At 29.8% G+C, this 16,820-nt stretch overlaps 1 long non-coding RNA gene and 1 pseudogene across 1 annotated transcript; both read left to right on the top strand.

The window, feature by feature from the left end:
• The first annotated feature begins 2,494 nt into the window (after positions 1-2,494).
• On the top strand, positions 2,495-3,193 carry LOC123885378. The gene is made up of 3 exons (XR_006801146.1): positions 2,495-2,636; positions 2,770-2,839; positions 3,005-3,193. It is a non-coding gene; the product is annotated as an uncharacterized LOC123885378 (long non-coding RNA).
• A 5,051-nt stretch (positions 3,194-8,244) lies between these two features.
• On the top strand, positions 8,245-15,673 carry LOC123885374 (annotated as a pseudogene).
• The last annotated feature ends 1,147 nt before the right edge of the window (positions 15,674-16,820 follow it).

The raw sequence follows: 16,820 nt of genomic DNA, 5'->3' as shown, positions 1-16,820 counted from the left end.
TTGCCGTCCTATTAGTTTCTCAAATATCATCCGCTACTTAAGTAGCGGGAGGTGTTTTTTCCTCACATTTCTCATTTTTACTACTTAAGTAGCGGATGAGTAAAAATAGAGCACCCGAGAAACTCATAGATAACAGATGAGTAAAAATAGGGCGCACGAGAAAATTCGTAGATAGCGAGATGAGTAAAAATAGGGCGTGCGAGAATCTCTTAAGTAGCAAATGAATAAAAATAGGGCGAGCGAGAAAGTCGTAGGTAGCGGGTGAGTAAAAATATACGACGTGCAAGAAACTCGTAAGTAGCGGATGAGTAAAAATAGGGCGCGAGAAACTCGTAGGTAGCGGATGAGTAAAAATAGATCGCGCGAGAAACTCATTGATAGCGGAGTTAGCAAAAATACGGCGCGCGAAAATTATTATATATATATATATATATATATATATATATTAGTAGCGGATGAATAAAAATAGGGCGTGCGAGAGTTATTGATCCTATTTATTATTTATAATGTTGAGTTTGAGCACAAAAAATAAAATAAAAAATAAACTGGGCCGGCCCGAAATCCCGACAACCCGTACCGGGCCGGGCTCAGACACTAACTTTGGTAGCCCGTTTTTAATTCTGACTTTTTAGACCGGCCCGACGAAGCCCGAAGCCCGACCGGGCCGGGTCGCCCGTTTTGACAGCTCTAGTAACGACACTATGACCATTAATTTGATCAGTAAGATGTACTCTAAGGACACATGATAAGGTAACTAAATATAGAAATATAGCATTTAATGATATAAGATAATTAATGTTTAAAAATTAAATACACAATTTTTAAGACAATATTTTCATATTTATATCATTCACATGTGTCCTTAAAACAAATGTTAACATTTTCCTTAAAATATTCCTAATATGTTACCCATTGTACACAACCATCCCTTTTTATTATTTTTTACCATTTTTTTCTTACTTTGAAAATTTAGATTCTTATAAAATAAAAGCCACTAGATTTAATTTAGTAGTATCTATAATATGTAATAAGCCAGACATATTTCCCTTTCTCTCTCCTCTCCTCATTCAACCTCATTCCTCAGCATTTATTTGGCATTTAATCACTCGCTTAATTTTTTCTCTTTCTGATATCATGTCAATTGATTACCCATTAATCACACATTATTCTTTTTCAAAATTTCTCATGAAAAAAGAAAAGGAAAAAAGAAAGCATCAAATTAGATAAACAATGGAAACTTTCAAACCCATGCGCTACCTCTCTGGCTCCCTACCCTAGGGTTCATTCCACCATCATCAGAACTCACAAACTCAATCGATCTCACATTGGTATTTCTCATTCCCCAAATTCATTTCCTTCTAAATCTCTTAGGGTTCACTCTGCCGACTTGAAATTTTAGGGTTTTTTTTACAGGTTTCAAATTTTCTAAATCTATCACTATTATTAGTTTCTTCTACTTTTTTATTATTGGTCTTCTTTTATTATCATTGTTCATCTTCTCTCGATTGCAATGTGAGAACATTTTATCCATCTACACTAATGGAAGATTGTATGGCATCTACCTTTTCGATTCTATTGTTGAGATCATATGGGTTCCTATTATTTCCATTCTCTTTTATTTGACTTTGAACTTTAATAGAATTTCTTTTTCATCCCCTAATATTGGCAAATGTTGCATGACACAACTTGAGTTTTTTCCTAACGTACAAAGAAGATCTATAATATCGTGTTTGATTTGATTTTAATCCCTAAATGAGTAACTTTATATCATTTAGAAGTGGTATATATTTGTCACTTCAATCATTGGAAAAACTCATTGTTGTTAGGCTTATATTTATGTGTGTTTGTTTCTTCTCCCTTTCATTGACTAATTTTATTTTTTTTTACTAAATTTCATTGACTAATTTTTGAACTTGAAAAAAACTAAAAAATTGTTGGTCCACTGTTATTATTTTCTATAATCGATCCAGTTGTTTTGTTTATTTTATTTTTTTAATTTTATTATTATAAAACGAATTTTACTAATTATTTAATTTATTTTTTTAAAACCAAAATTCAGAATTTTTTGTAAACACGTAATTTACTAATTTTAATTTATATTTTTTATATAATACACATAAAAAACAAAATAAACAAAACAATCACTGTGCTCTTAATAAATATGGAATTAATTTATTACACAATCATATTTTTATATTTATGTAGTTATGTAGTGTATATGAGTGTATATGACATCACAATATTCATTCTCATAATAATGCCACCTAATTTATACGATTTTCATAATTACACTATAATGTCGGTTTCATGTATTTTTGGTTGAAATTAAATTTTGAAGATTACGACTTAAAAATATAAGACACGCATAAACCATTAAACATATTATTTGAGAGCTTTACACCTATAAATAGACTGTCTACAACAAGTTTATATTCATCAAGATCAAAACAATATTTTTGCATCATCAACCTTATTTACAATATATCATGGCTTCATCATATGATTCTGTTGCTTCGATCAATGCTTTGAAAGAGAGCTGGAACCTGATGGTTCGTGTCGTCCATTTGTGGTACGTCAAAGATCTTGATTCTTGAAAATTATCATTTTCCATTGAAATGGAAATGATGTACAAGAATGTAAGTTTTTTTCAACCAAACTCCTTTTTCTTCTTTTTTTATGTATTTGATATTTTTGCGTTTTTTTAAATCAAGCGTACAAGTCCTGTTCAATAATCTATTTTAATTTTATATTTGATATTTGATTTTTAAGGGTGATCATATTCAAGTATGGGTGAAAGGAAGCTAGCATTTTATTATGGGAGAAACATGTAAAATATCATGTTAGCTTTGTAACCAATAAATTATAATTCTTAAACGCAATAATTATTCGTAAGTTTTTCCTCTATTTTATTTTTAATCTATTTACCTTTTGATGTGTGAACATTTGAGTCAAAGGGTTCAACTGATTTTGTTTTGCTCTTCTTTTTTTTTTTTGAAATTTAAAGGGGCCAAAACATCCAAAAGAAGATGATACGAAGATCAAACAGTAAAGAGAAACTCCCATAACATTGTCAACAACTAAAGACTTAACCTCAGTTATTGTTAGAAGAATTGTGGTGGAAGGATTGTGTTCGTGATAGAATTTAAGCTATATGTGTTATTATTTATATGTAAAATAACTGTAAAAAAAATTGATATGTAAAATTGATATTTGATAAAAGTAATCAAAATTATATTATCACGTGGGCCACAATTTTGTTGTTTCTTCCTTATTTTATTTTTTTGGTAGAAATTTCTTCCTTATTCAGTTATTCTTTTTGACATGAATAATTTTTTTTTCTGGTACAAGTAATTTATTCCTTTATTTAGTCAGATTCTTTTTTCGTGTACCATTTATATATCTTAATAGTTTTTTTTTAACACGGTTCTTAATAGTTACATATATATATATATATATAAAATTACATATTTAAATTATATTTAGTTATTTGTCAATAATCAAATATAAAATAATGTTGGGAGAGGTCGATCTCTTAAATGGATCTCATTTATCTCGAGAAAATTAGTCTCTGCAGTTGGACATGGAGGATACCTTTGGTTTATCAAAAAGATATAAAACAATGTACAGGAAAAATGTACAAACAATGAAAACAAAAATTAGGAAATAAAAGATAATCTTTGTTGTAGCATACTAATAAATGTTATTTCAAAGTTCTTTAAATTTTATTCGATAATTTATCAAAAAATTTCAAAATATAGAATATGGTTTTATTTTAATACTTAGATGGGGACTTACTTAAGAATTTCTTTATATGGTTTGATTTTAAAAATGCATAAGATAATCCATCTATATCTATAATCTATAATATGAATAAAGTCAGACCTATTCATTTTTCTCTCTCCTATAAAATATTTGCTTCTCATGCATTCTATTCTCTGATGTATTTGACAATTAATTCATTTGTCTATAATAATTGCCAATAATTTCAAATTATCTCTACACAAATGGCCTTCTATAATTTTAAAATATAATTGATGCATTCTCTTTTTGTACTCATGTCTAATAATAAGTAATTAATTCTAGAAACATAGAGTATTTGGGCCACGCCTCATATGCCTTTTCCTTCCAATTTTCAAATTTATTTGTATTTCAAATTAAAATTCCAAATTTCTTTTTTGGACTAATTTCAAAGCTTTCAAACATAAGGAACTTTTTAAAAAAAAAAAAAATAAAGAACCTTATTTTATTATTTTAAAACATGCTGTATTTTTTAATTTTATAATTAGACCAAATAACAAGTCATGAAAATTGACATACACAAAAAAAAAAAAATTATACTTATTTATAATGCAACAAAAAAAAAAATGTACTACAGCCTATTTTGGCACTACCATATATATCATTATGTTTCACTAGCTTATTTGTACTACAAATATATTTTTAGCATATTTTCTATTAATTTCTATTAATACGATTATTAAACCAATTAAAGCAAATACGTTTTTAGCATATTTTTAATGCAAATACATTTTTCATTTCTATATTCATAATATCAATTAATTGATCGATATTAATTAATTGATTCACTCATCAATAAAATAAAATGAATTAAAATCATACAAGGCAACAATTCAAAGAATTCTAATTCTAATAAATGTTTACTAGCTCATTTTTTCCAGCAAATAAAAAAAATGAAATTGAAATTGAAATATATTTATTTGGGCGTAAATTAGCCACACGTTTTGTTTAATAAAAATGGAAATATCAATCTCTATAATTATAGTAAATTCGAATTCAAAGAATAAAATAAAATCCTCTAAATAATTTTGTATTAATCTTTGACATAAAATAAAAAACTAATTAAAAGAAGTATTTATCTAAATGATTTTTTTATATTGTAAGGAAAAAGTTTTTAATTTTTATATTGTAAATAAAAGCTTTTTAATAATTTTATTTTTTAAAAAACTATAGGTACATTAAATCGAAATATTTTTTTTAAATGAAATATTTTTTATAAATAATTATAGCAACACTAATTTCTTTTTCTGAATACATTAAAAAAAATTGACCGTAGTAGTATATATTTATTGACCGTAGTATATTTAAAATAGTTGGAAAATATGGTAATGCAATATATTTTCAGAAATGTTAAATATAGAATGAACCTCATAAATTAAGGCAATTTCAAAAATTAAGGGATTAGTAAAAGCTTGAGGTGGTAAACGATTTCTCTATCATAAATTCATACTACTCACCTATTTTCTATATATATATATATGGTAGTTGGGATGCATATGAAAATTGCAAAGATCTCACTTATCTCACTTATGATTGATTGATTTTTATTTTTATTTTGTATAGCACTTTTGGTTTATGTGTGAGACATGCACTTTGATATCTTTGGTCATATGGTAAGAATTTTAATTTGGTCTGTGAATATCCTTTTTGTGTAGCTATTATGTTTCTGATTGTTGTGGTTGAAATGTGTAAGATCATACATCTTAATCTTTAAAGTTGGAAACTTTTCTTTTTCAATATAATTTCAATGTAATATTTTTATATATTGCACATGTATGTTATATTTTCACCATTTTCTTTGTATTTTTTCTTTTGCAGAAGGACTAAGATGTGTTCTTGATTTTTTATTGGTAAGTAATTTCATCAAATATTATTTGCAACTTTATTTTAAAAAGAATATTAGAAATAATTATTTTTCCATAATCTGCAGATATGATGGAGATATCGTTATTAAAAAATTGTCCGACGTAATTTAAAATCAATCGTAATCTCATATGTGATGTATCAAATAATATTCCTTCCATCTAACATGAAATGATGTTTTGACCTATTCGTTTATGTACGCAGATTAATACATTGTTTGAGTAAAATTATTTCTTCTTTCACACACTAAAAGTTTGTCATATTTCATTATATCTTTCTTTTGTCACAAACTATGTGCAATTTTTTTTTCTTTCCAAATATAATGACTTTGATCATTAAGGTAATAATTTTAATTTTTAAATCTATTTTTATATGTAGATCTGTTTGGTAGAATGATGACGGACTCATCTAAGGCACGAGTTTAAGACATTGAAGAATAATTCTTTACATTTTTTAGTTTTGTTTATCTTTTCAATTTGCTACTTTTACGTTTTGGAGATTTATGTTCAGTTGTTGCAATGTAATGTAATTTGATTTATGATGTAGACATATATAACTTTTTTTTTAATTTCAATGTTTGTGTCGAATGCATTATTTATGATAATTTTTTATTACATAAGGTGGTTTTATTAATCAAGGCATAAGATATGCTAAAATCGGAACACTCGCACTGTCCAATAAAGTCATATAATAGAAAAGTAGAAAAGAGGATCCCATCACAGTACATCGTGTTCCTGGAGTTAAACAACAACAACCCTAAGTCTCTTAAAAACTCAAAATTAGAAAATTTATGTCACGCAATTAAATTAGTGTAGACTATTAATATGTCTGATTAAATAATAAAAAATTATGTCCGCAATTAGTGACTAATTTTTTGGGTCATGTTAATTCTTAGAGTACATGTTAAAGAATCCAAATATCAAAATATTCTCTTCATTTTTGTGCATTTTTTTTATATAATAAATTTTTCTGCATTTTATTTATGAAAATTTAAACTTGAATTAACCGCATGAATTTTAATAAAATATTTTTTTATTTAAATTATTAAATGTGTTACATTAATTTTAAGGGAACAAGTTAGCATTTTCCTATTTTTTTCATAGTTATTTTACTTTAGATATTATGAAATTAATTTAACTTTTTCTTTTTTTTGAAAAAGCTAAAATGAAATATATTACCACAACAGCCTCCCCAGCACAAGATGTATCAAGAGAGACTACAAAAATGTACAAATAGTCATAGAAACAAAAACAAAAATCAAATCATACAAAACCAAACAAATCATAGTTTTTCTGTTTGCTCGGGGGCTTTATTTTAAGACATTTATACGAGATTTTATATTTTTACTCATATATTCATACATTGATCTATTTTTTGTATTTTTTATCAGGTCTGTGTTCATTTTTTTTTTGTTATTTATATATGACTTTTTTTTTGTTGATTTATATGAAGATTATATATTTATATTCATATATTAAGACGGGAATCTATTTTTATTTTATAATTTACGTGAGACTTTTGTATTTATAATTTACACGGGCATATATTTTTGCACATGTATTACTTTGGGGCTATACTTACCTAACAGTCGAATTGTGAATTATTAGCGAATTCTTCCATGAGAACAAGAGTGTTAATACTACTTAATACCAAAAAAAATATATTACAATAAATACGTTATTTTTATTCATATATTAACACAAAGACATATTTTTTTTTTCAATAATTTATACGATGTTCTATATTTATTTTATTTGGAGGATATTGATGTGGAAATTAAATTAACTAATATAAGATATATTCAAATAATTTTTTTAGGGTATTTTTGTTTCATATTTATTTTACTATGGGTATTATGAGATTATTTTAACTTTTTTTGTTTGTTTGGGGGGTTTTTTTTAAAAAAATTTACACACGAGTCTATATTTTTACGTATATATTAAGAGACATGATTTATTTTTTTGTAATTTATACGGGGCCTACTTTTTTTTTTTGTGATTCACGCGGGAAATATATTAAAATTGTACGTTTAATTTCCCGTAAAATAAAAAATCAGAGGTACAATTTTAATTGAATTGTGTATGATTTTAAAACTATTTTAATTGACTATATTTATGTATTAATACGGGATCTTATTTTATTTTATTTTTGACAAATACGGGATCCTACTTTTTTTATGTTATAGTTTTTCATTTTTTCATCCTTTTTAGTCTCATTTTACCCGTGCTTGGCACGGGTCCGGATACTAGTAAGGTTTGGATAGCGTGCAAAAGGTCTTTTATGTTCGATCCTCTCTAACTCCATCGTAACAAAAAAAAAATTCTTATAAATAAATTGTGTAGTTAAAAAAATTGCACTCAATTTTACTCTCACAATCTCATCTCTTTACTTTGAATTTTGCACACAATTTTATATTTGCTTTATTAGTGTCCTTCAAACAGTATTGGTTTTGCCAACTCAAAATATATATAGATGAGGTGGCAAAGAAAGGATTATGTGACGTGTACAATATGATGAGGTGTCAACAGCTAGTATATAATAGATTCTGCGCGCCTTAAACTCCATTTTCAACTTCACTCTCAACTGAATCGTTCTTTTGCATAGCGACAACAGAGTAGTCTGAGGAAGAAGAAGAAGAAGATAACCGCTCAAATTCTCCATTCATATTTCTAGGGTTTCATTTCTCGTTTTCCCTTTCAATTCTTCAAAATGCAGAGACTAGGGTTACCAATCTCCAAGAGTCTCGACAAATTCAAATCGCTCTACGGTACAACATCGGGAACTGCAAAACCGTTATCATCGATCTCTACGCGCCAAAACACCGATTCCGTTTCATCTGGAAGTTTCGCGAATCTGAAGCTAACTGCAGGTTTTGATTCCGATTTCGCTTTGATTTCTTCGTTTTTTGTTCTTTTATTGATTTTAATCGGAAGTTTTTGGTCGTATACGTGATGCGTCGTTTTGTTTGTTCATGTATAGAGAAATTGGTGAAGGAACAAGCTTCTGTGAAGACTGATCTTGAAATTGCGGTAAGATTTTCTTCTATTTTGTGATTTTGCGTGTGATTTAAGATGTCGGGTGTTTGAATTTTGAAATAAGTGCTTCTTAGGGTTTCGTTTGGCTGTTGTATTGAATGATTCTTATTTTTTGCCGTTACTGTGAAGAATAATAAGCTGAAGAAGTCGTTGGAACATATTCGTGCTTTAGAAGAGAAAGTGCAGAATGCTTTTAACGAAAATGCGAAACTCAAGGTGAAGCAGAAGGAAGATGAGAAACTTTGGAAAGGACTTGAATCTAAGTTTTCATCCACTAAGACTTTGTGTGATCAACTTACTGAGACTCTACAGCAATTGGCTGGTCTTGTTCAGGATGGTATGAAGGTTCAATATCTCCCTTTGTTTTTTCATCTTTTGTAATTTGTCGATTTTATATTTTGTTTGTGTTTTTTCATAGCTGAGAAAGATAAGGAAACATTGGAAAATAAACTGTCAGCAAGTTCAGAAGCTCTTGAGAGTTTGAATAAACAGATGGATGGTTTGTCTTTGAAGCTTGATTCTGCACAGGACATAATAAAGACTCGTGAGTTCTTTTTGTTAGTTTTAAAATTTAGTCTAAAGGTTTATTTGAAAAGTAATTCGTTTGATTTGTTTGTGAGGTTCTAAATTCCAATATGAAATATGTTGTTTTCCTTATTACAGGTGATAATGAGCTAGAGAAGATAAAATTTGCTGCAGAAGAAAGGGAGAAGTTTCACAGCGATGAAAATGGCAGATTTCTAAATGTTATACAAGAGAAGGGTGAGAGTTAAATTGCAAATGAACATTCCTAAGAATTTATATGGTATGTTTTAAATGTTTTATATCAAGAATAGGAATAATTAAAGAATGATATAGTTAAACAGTGTCTGTCTGATGATGGTTGTCTTAAACAGACAGATTTGGTCAAGTAGGTTGAGGTTCAAAAGTTCTGTATGGTTCAGGGATCCTTTTTGAATTGTTATATACATATGTATACCTAATAACTCTATTTATACTGATACTATGACTATATACAGACTTATATTCTCTGCTTTACGTGTACTATAAGTAGATAATGGCATTGCGCGCAAGAGTTTTTTCCTAACTTGATATTGTGTTTGCATTCCTTAAGAACAGACATGACAAAGTAACTACTCTTTCACATTTACTTGTAAGACGTTGATTAAGATGTTTAAAAAAATGACATAATGTTAAAATAACAGCAAGATGTCTCCTTATAGGTACTAGAGAGACACATAGTAAATGTCATGGACTAAGATAACACCAAGTGACTTATTTCTCATGTAGTAGTGGGTTTACTACTTTCTTTTGTATCAAATCATATTACATTAAATCAATACCAATTTCAAATGATTTGTTCTCTATTTTATATTCTCCTGCTTTCAATCATAAGTTTTATACCTTCATCATAGTGAATATCCAGAATCTTCGACTTGCTACTAATTTGTATTGTTTTATTGAATGCTAATTTGTTTGCAGATAGCATGATAAAGAATTTAGAAGACAAGTTAACTTCTAGTAGATTGGCTACAGAGACTTTGAACTCAGAGTTGGGAGAGCTTCACCTTCAATTAAAAGTCAAAAATGAAGAAATTACACATTACATAGCCACTCAACAGAATTTGGATAAAGAAAAAAGTGATCTTCAATTGTGCAATGCTGATCTTATTGAAAAGCTTGATGTGTCACTTCAGGAAATCAAAAACCTCGAAGGATCACTTGAGGCGATGGCTGCACATTTAATAAAATTAGACAAAGAAAGCTTGAACCTTGTGAGAAAGTTTGAGGAAATGAACTCTCTCTATACTTCTTGCTTCAAGTTGGTCCAACACGAAAGAGACATTTTCTCAAAGCATGCTCAAAACCAGTATGACGAGCTTAATAATAAGTTCTTGATCTTGTCATCGGAAAAAGATGGAATTCACATGATAAATCAAGAGTTAAGCAATAGTTTGAATGATCTTCGCAAAGTCCAAGAGTCTACTCTAGCACAATATACAGAGGATTGTCGATTAGCTGCTGAGAGAATTCAGAGTTTGGAGTCAGAAGCTGAAGCTTTAATCTCAAAGAAGGCAGAAGCAGAAATCACAATTTCTAAATTAGAGGAGAAAGTTGAGATTCTGTTAGAAATTGTTAGATTATCGGATAACCAAATGGTATTACTTTTAATCTGCTTTATTTAACCGTGTATCAACATACATTGTGTTCTTTACCAGGATATCTAATGCTTTGCAGCAAGATCTGCTACTCAAAATTTCAGTTTTAGAGACTGAAAGCAAAGAAAATATGGAAAGAATGCAGGAAGACATATTGAAGAAATCAGACGAAATTGATACTCTGCAAAAAGAGAGGATGCAATTAGAGCAACATGTCGACTCCTTTGACCAAGAAGTCCTACAGCTTCGTAATATCTTAGAGGAAAAAGAACAATGCATTTTGCAGCATAAAGAACAGGAAAAGAAGCTGGAAGATCAGATCACAGAGGTTTTGGAGCAAAATATAGTGCATGTTGCAATTTCCTGACTGGTGTTTGTTGTATGGTATTTAAGATTTTTGCATGCCTTTGCAGAACCGGTCGTTATTAACCGCTGCTGAAAGTAAACTTGCAGAAGCTAGAAATCAGTACAATCAAATGGTAGAGAATAAGCAGTTGGAAATGTCAAAGCATTTAAAAGAAATATCTCAGAGAAATGATCAGGTGTTGCATATAACTGGGTACCTATCATAGGTGCTTGATGAACTGCGCAATATTTTCTCATTACATGTATTTCAACAGGCTATTAATGAGATCAAAAGGAAGTATGAATTAGAGAAGAAGGAAATTGTCAACATGGAAAGAGACAAGGTTTGATATGACATATTAGTCTTTACAACACTTACTCTCCACCGACACATTTCTGACCAATTTGAACCATCAGGCTGACAAGGCTATTGCAGAAATTGAGGGAAGGTGTGACCAAAAACTTGCAGAGTGTCAAGAAGAAACAAGGCAGCGGTTGATGCATGTTCAGGAGGAACACACTAAGCTGGTATGTATTAAAAAAATATAGAATTATTATTATAGACTTCTTACAATATTTTGGTGTTTCATCTTCTGTTTCATTGGGATTATAAGTGGTCATTATGCAAATGATTGGTTCAAATAACCCCTATTTCTATAAACAATTCAATTATTTTGTTATTAGTACTTTCACTATTCAATCAAGTAGGTAAGCTTTTTTCCTGTCACATCTACAGGTTACTCATATGCAGCAGGAACATGATAAGAGGCAACTATGCCTGCAAGCTGAACACAGTGAACAGTTAAAACGTACCCAACTGCAAGCCGAAAATGAACTGAGAGAGGTGGAATAAACACACACACAAATTAACATCTGGCCTATGATTTGTATACAATTTTACTTCATCTGCTGATAGCCTGATACCCTGATTACATGTAGAAAATAATGTTTATGAGGAATGACCATGAAGCTCAGATTAAAGCATTGAGATGTGAACTTGAAGATGAGTGTCGGAAGCTGGAAGAGGAGTTGCATCTCCAGAAATCTAAAGTATGGAATACCTGATATGATGATTTAATTTCAATACATAGTGTGATTTTTTTGCAATATTTGCAGGAAGAGAGGCAAAGGGCTTTGCTGCAGTTACAATGGAAAGTGATGAGTGACAAGCCAAACGAGGACCAAGAAGTTAATTCAAAACAGGTTGGTTTGTGTGACCAGTCTCTCTGTCTGTCCCCATGAGTTGATTTGCCTGTTGGGATACAGATATATGTTTGTCAGATCATTTGTATAGCTTATAAGATATGCATCTGCTGTAACCCAAAAATATGACTGTAGCTAACTTGACAATTCAAATAAATCAGTGATAATCTGTAACCCAAAGATATCATGCAATTACAGTTTGAATTAATTGGTTTTCATATCGTGGCACTATTTTAACTGTGTTTAACTTAAGGGAATATATTATTTCAGTAATTTTATAGGATAAAAAATAGTCATTTTACACTAGGTGCCCACTGTCTGCGGTGATAATCTGTCTGACTCAATAGGCTCTCGGGAATAGAAGGAATACTTTTAGTTTAATGTTTAAAGACTAATTTTATTATAAAAAAATTACTATATTCTGTTTTTTGTTTTATAAAGAGGAATTCGCGTAAAATATTGTGTACAAAATCTAACCAAAATAATAATAATCTATAGTAAAGTTCAAATAGTACTATTTCTAATAACATTTGAAAAACATGATAATCTTGAAATATAAGCTTTATTTACCAAACACATCTATTCTGTCTAACAAACTTATAAGTTAGTTGAAAGGGCATAGCGAAAAGAGCTTTTGTGGTTGCCTGCATATAAACTTGTAGCACAATTTTTCTTTCTGATTTGATATATCTTCCTTAAAATTTCACCTTCAAAGATGAGTTATGAGTTATTAAAAGATAAGAGAAAGAGCCTTAGTAGTTTCTTGCATGTATATAGCCATAATATTTTTTTGTGATCATTAAAAGCTAACAATTAAGTGCGAGTTATTAAAATATCTAATCAGTCTTTATTAATCAGAAATGTGATGAAATATATAAATATTGTTACAATATGGGAGATAGGGGTATGCATTAGTCCGAGTAATTTGTGCAAATTTAATCAATCTTTCCGATGATGAAATCTGAATGAATTTACAAAATGAACATGTTGTTTTTGTTCATGTGACAGGATTACTCCATTTCATCGATTAAGAGAAGGAGTTCTTTTGGTGGCAAAAGGAGTCAGCATGAAATAGTAAGAATGTTGACTGGAAGAATATTATTTTCTCCTTCCATTATAATGTGTTAATATTATGTTCTCTTCCGGTCATCTCATTCGTTTCATTTTTATCTCCTTGCCATAGGAATCTCCTTACTTTGAAGAAACAGAAGCACCGGTGCCGAAGTTGTTGAAGAAAGTGGAGAACGTAAAAGCAGGAAATGCAGGGGGCATTCCTAAGCATCATAGAAAGGTGTATTACTCTTCTATGAACTCATACCCTTGTATTGCAGTAATTACATGACAATTATAAAATGATAAATCTTTTAGGCCTTTTAATTGGTTGTATAAAATCATATTTAACAATTGCCTTTGTTCCTATACTCAATGAGCAGGTAACTCGCCATGAATATGAAGTTGAGACTGCTAATGGAAGAACAATTACAAAGAAAAGGAAAACAAGAAGCACTGTCTTGTTCGAGGCATGTATCTGTTTCTCTCTAAATGCAATTAACCCTATAGATGTACACATGAACTACATTTCGGTTTGGCTTCCAAGTGCAGACTTCTTATATACCTGAAAATATTGAATTTTTTTCTCTTTTACAGGATCCAAGAAAACAAAAGATAAAAACACCAAAAACAAATACCCCTAGAACTGTTGTTAAGGTAACTTGAATATCTCCTTTTTATTATCATGTCACATATAGATTACTTTAGCATATCAAGATGCATTATTAGATGATAATTTATTTTATGATCTTAAACAGCAATATTTTCATTACCACACTATGCTGGTGCTACTAGAAATGATGATGGTTAAGAGAAAATAGGATTTTATTAGTTTAAAATTTTTGTTTATTTTAATCCATTTATTGTTTTTAAATTTCAGTATCTTCCTTGTTAATTATCTAATTTGTAAACTATTTTTCTTTGGAAATGTAAGACTCGTAGTCGTAACATGTTCTATAAGACTCTGATGCTTTCAAATATTGTTAAGTCCAATTATTTTACCACAACATATGCTGAGTTACTTCGTGTAATGCTAGTATGATTAAAAGCAAAAAGAAAATAAAAGGTTTGTATGAAAGTTATTTTCCTCATTATCCTGTAAGACTTTGGGATAAACCAAATCAGATAACATAATAATATCTGTTCATACTTTGTCTAAGGTGACAAATAAGTTCTTTTGCATGTTATGCTGTTCCTGGTGTGCTGTAGTGTCATATATATTTTTATAATTCATTGATGCAGAGTATGAGGGTTGAAGATCATCCTCGTCCTTCAAATATCGGTGATTTGTTTTCAGAAGGGTCTCTAAATCCATATGCAGATGATCCCTATGCATTTGATTAAAGGTAATAATCAATAACTATAATTCTTAATTTTATTTCTGAGTATTAAATCCCTATGCATTTGATCCCATGAGCAAACACTAATTTTAGTCCATATAAAAAGTGAGTACTTTTATCCCTCAAAAAGCTTGGCTTCATCCTTGAACTGACTATTTTCCTTCTTCATCGATTCCTCTGTTACCCAGCATCTCTTACTCGCTGCATAAGCTTTTCTTTTTGTTGCAAAGTATTAATGTGATCATCAACCACATTTGTAGTCATGACAAAGTCTTTGAAAAGGTTCTCAATAGAGGATGTCATTTTGTGGACAAGCGCCACAACTTTAGGAGAAACTTTTTCATATGTTGGTTGCTTGTTTTATGTTTTCCAAAGGTGCATGTAATTGTTGTTGTAATTTCCACGTCACAGAGAATGGACTCGAGTGAGATTTCCAATGAAAAGCTTCACTTAAAGCAACATTACTTGTAGTACAAGTTACTTTTGGCAAGAACTTTGGACTTCCCAATAGGATGCTCTCAAGTTCAGCAAAAGGGTCCACATCTGATCCATCTTCTGATTTGCTAAGATCCATTGGTGCATTTTCTTTGCTTATTGGTGTTGGGAACAATACTTAGTCCTTGTATATTTGATTTTTCTTCTGAATGCTGTCTTTTCAAACTTGTCTATCCAATCATATTTGTTTTCTCCAGAAACTGACTCTACGAGTAGTAGATGCGATCCAGCATCAAATTCAGTTTGAGTTGTTTCATTTCCTTTGCTTTTGAGCTGCACAATGTAATAATCATATTCACAATAGTTCTTCAAAAAAACTCATATTCACAATTTGATATTGATTTAGTGTCTAAATGGCTAGAACAAATCTAATCTATTTAGTAAAGCAGGGCATTCAAGCATATAGACAAACAATTCTTTTATCTCTATAGAATATCGATTTAGTCTTTGAAGGGTGGTTTCAAGTGGTAATAACTAATCAGCAACTCTCCTTTCTAGCTTTGGTGGTCCAAATGGAAAGATGTTTTTTCAAGGCATGTTTGCCCTTTGTGTGGTACTTCACCATGTTGTGTTGCTCTCTTTTGTTAGCTCTAGTGGAGTTTTTTACCTCAGAATTTATCTTTAGTTTGTTGGGTTAGTTAATGGTTCCCTTCAGTTTGCTTTAGTTTTTTGGGGTTAATTAATAGTTTCTCTCAATGGTTCCCTTTGTGTTGCATATCTTTCCGCAGTTTTAGGCAAGCGGCTGTTCATATCTTTAGTTCATTTTTAATGGTTCCCTTTGTGTTGCATATCTTTCCGTAGTTTTAGGCAAGCGATTGTTCATATCTTTAGTTCATTCTTAATGGTTCCCTTTGTGTTGCATATCATGATTTATTAGATAAAGTCAAATGCTTAAAGGTTGTATTCGTTTGATTTTACAGTAGTTTTATACTTTATTAGTTTTTCTACTTATTGACCAAAAAAAACCATCTTTGAAGCGCATCTTGACAAACAAGAACAAACCATTCTTTTAAACCATCATTGGAACACATCTTGACAACTAATGAAATAAAGATTTAAAAGTTGAAGTAAAACAGTGTTCCGAAGCACAAAAAAGAAAATGAAGAAATCATACCATTTTGCACGAATGAGGATAAAACTTAACTGCTAACCATCACTCAAACACCAAGAAATAAATCTTTCCATAAACATAAAATTTAAGCTTACAAAGTCAACACAACATATATAATAATACTCACAATTACATTTACCTGAACTGTATAAATCAAAAGAAATAGAAGACTTTGTTACTAATGTTTTTGATATAAATGCATACATTATATTTAGCAATGGCGTCATGTATTTTGTACATATAATTAGGCTAGAAATGAATGTATTTTTTTTAACAATGTTTCAAAATCTTGGAATGAGGTGGTGGATGAAATTAAGGTGGCTTCTTTGCATTGGAGCTTGGGTAAGTTTACGTGTCAACCGTATTTGCTCTACGAATGGCAATGGAATTCGATTGATTGTTTCGAGAGATAAGGGAGATG

Source organism: Trifolium pratense, linkage group LG5 (assembly GCF_020283565.1).
Source record: "Trifolium pratense cultivar HEN17-A07 linkage group LG5, ARS_RC_1.1, whole genome shotgun sequence".
NCBI classification, from domain to species: Eukaryota; Viridiplantae; Streptophyta; class Magnoliopsida; order Fabales; family Fabaceae; genus Trifolium; species Trifolium pratense.
Note: the sequence above shows the minus strand (reverse complement) of the source record. Positions and strands in the feature narration are given on the sequence as shown.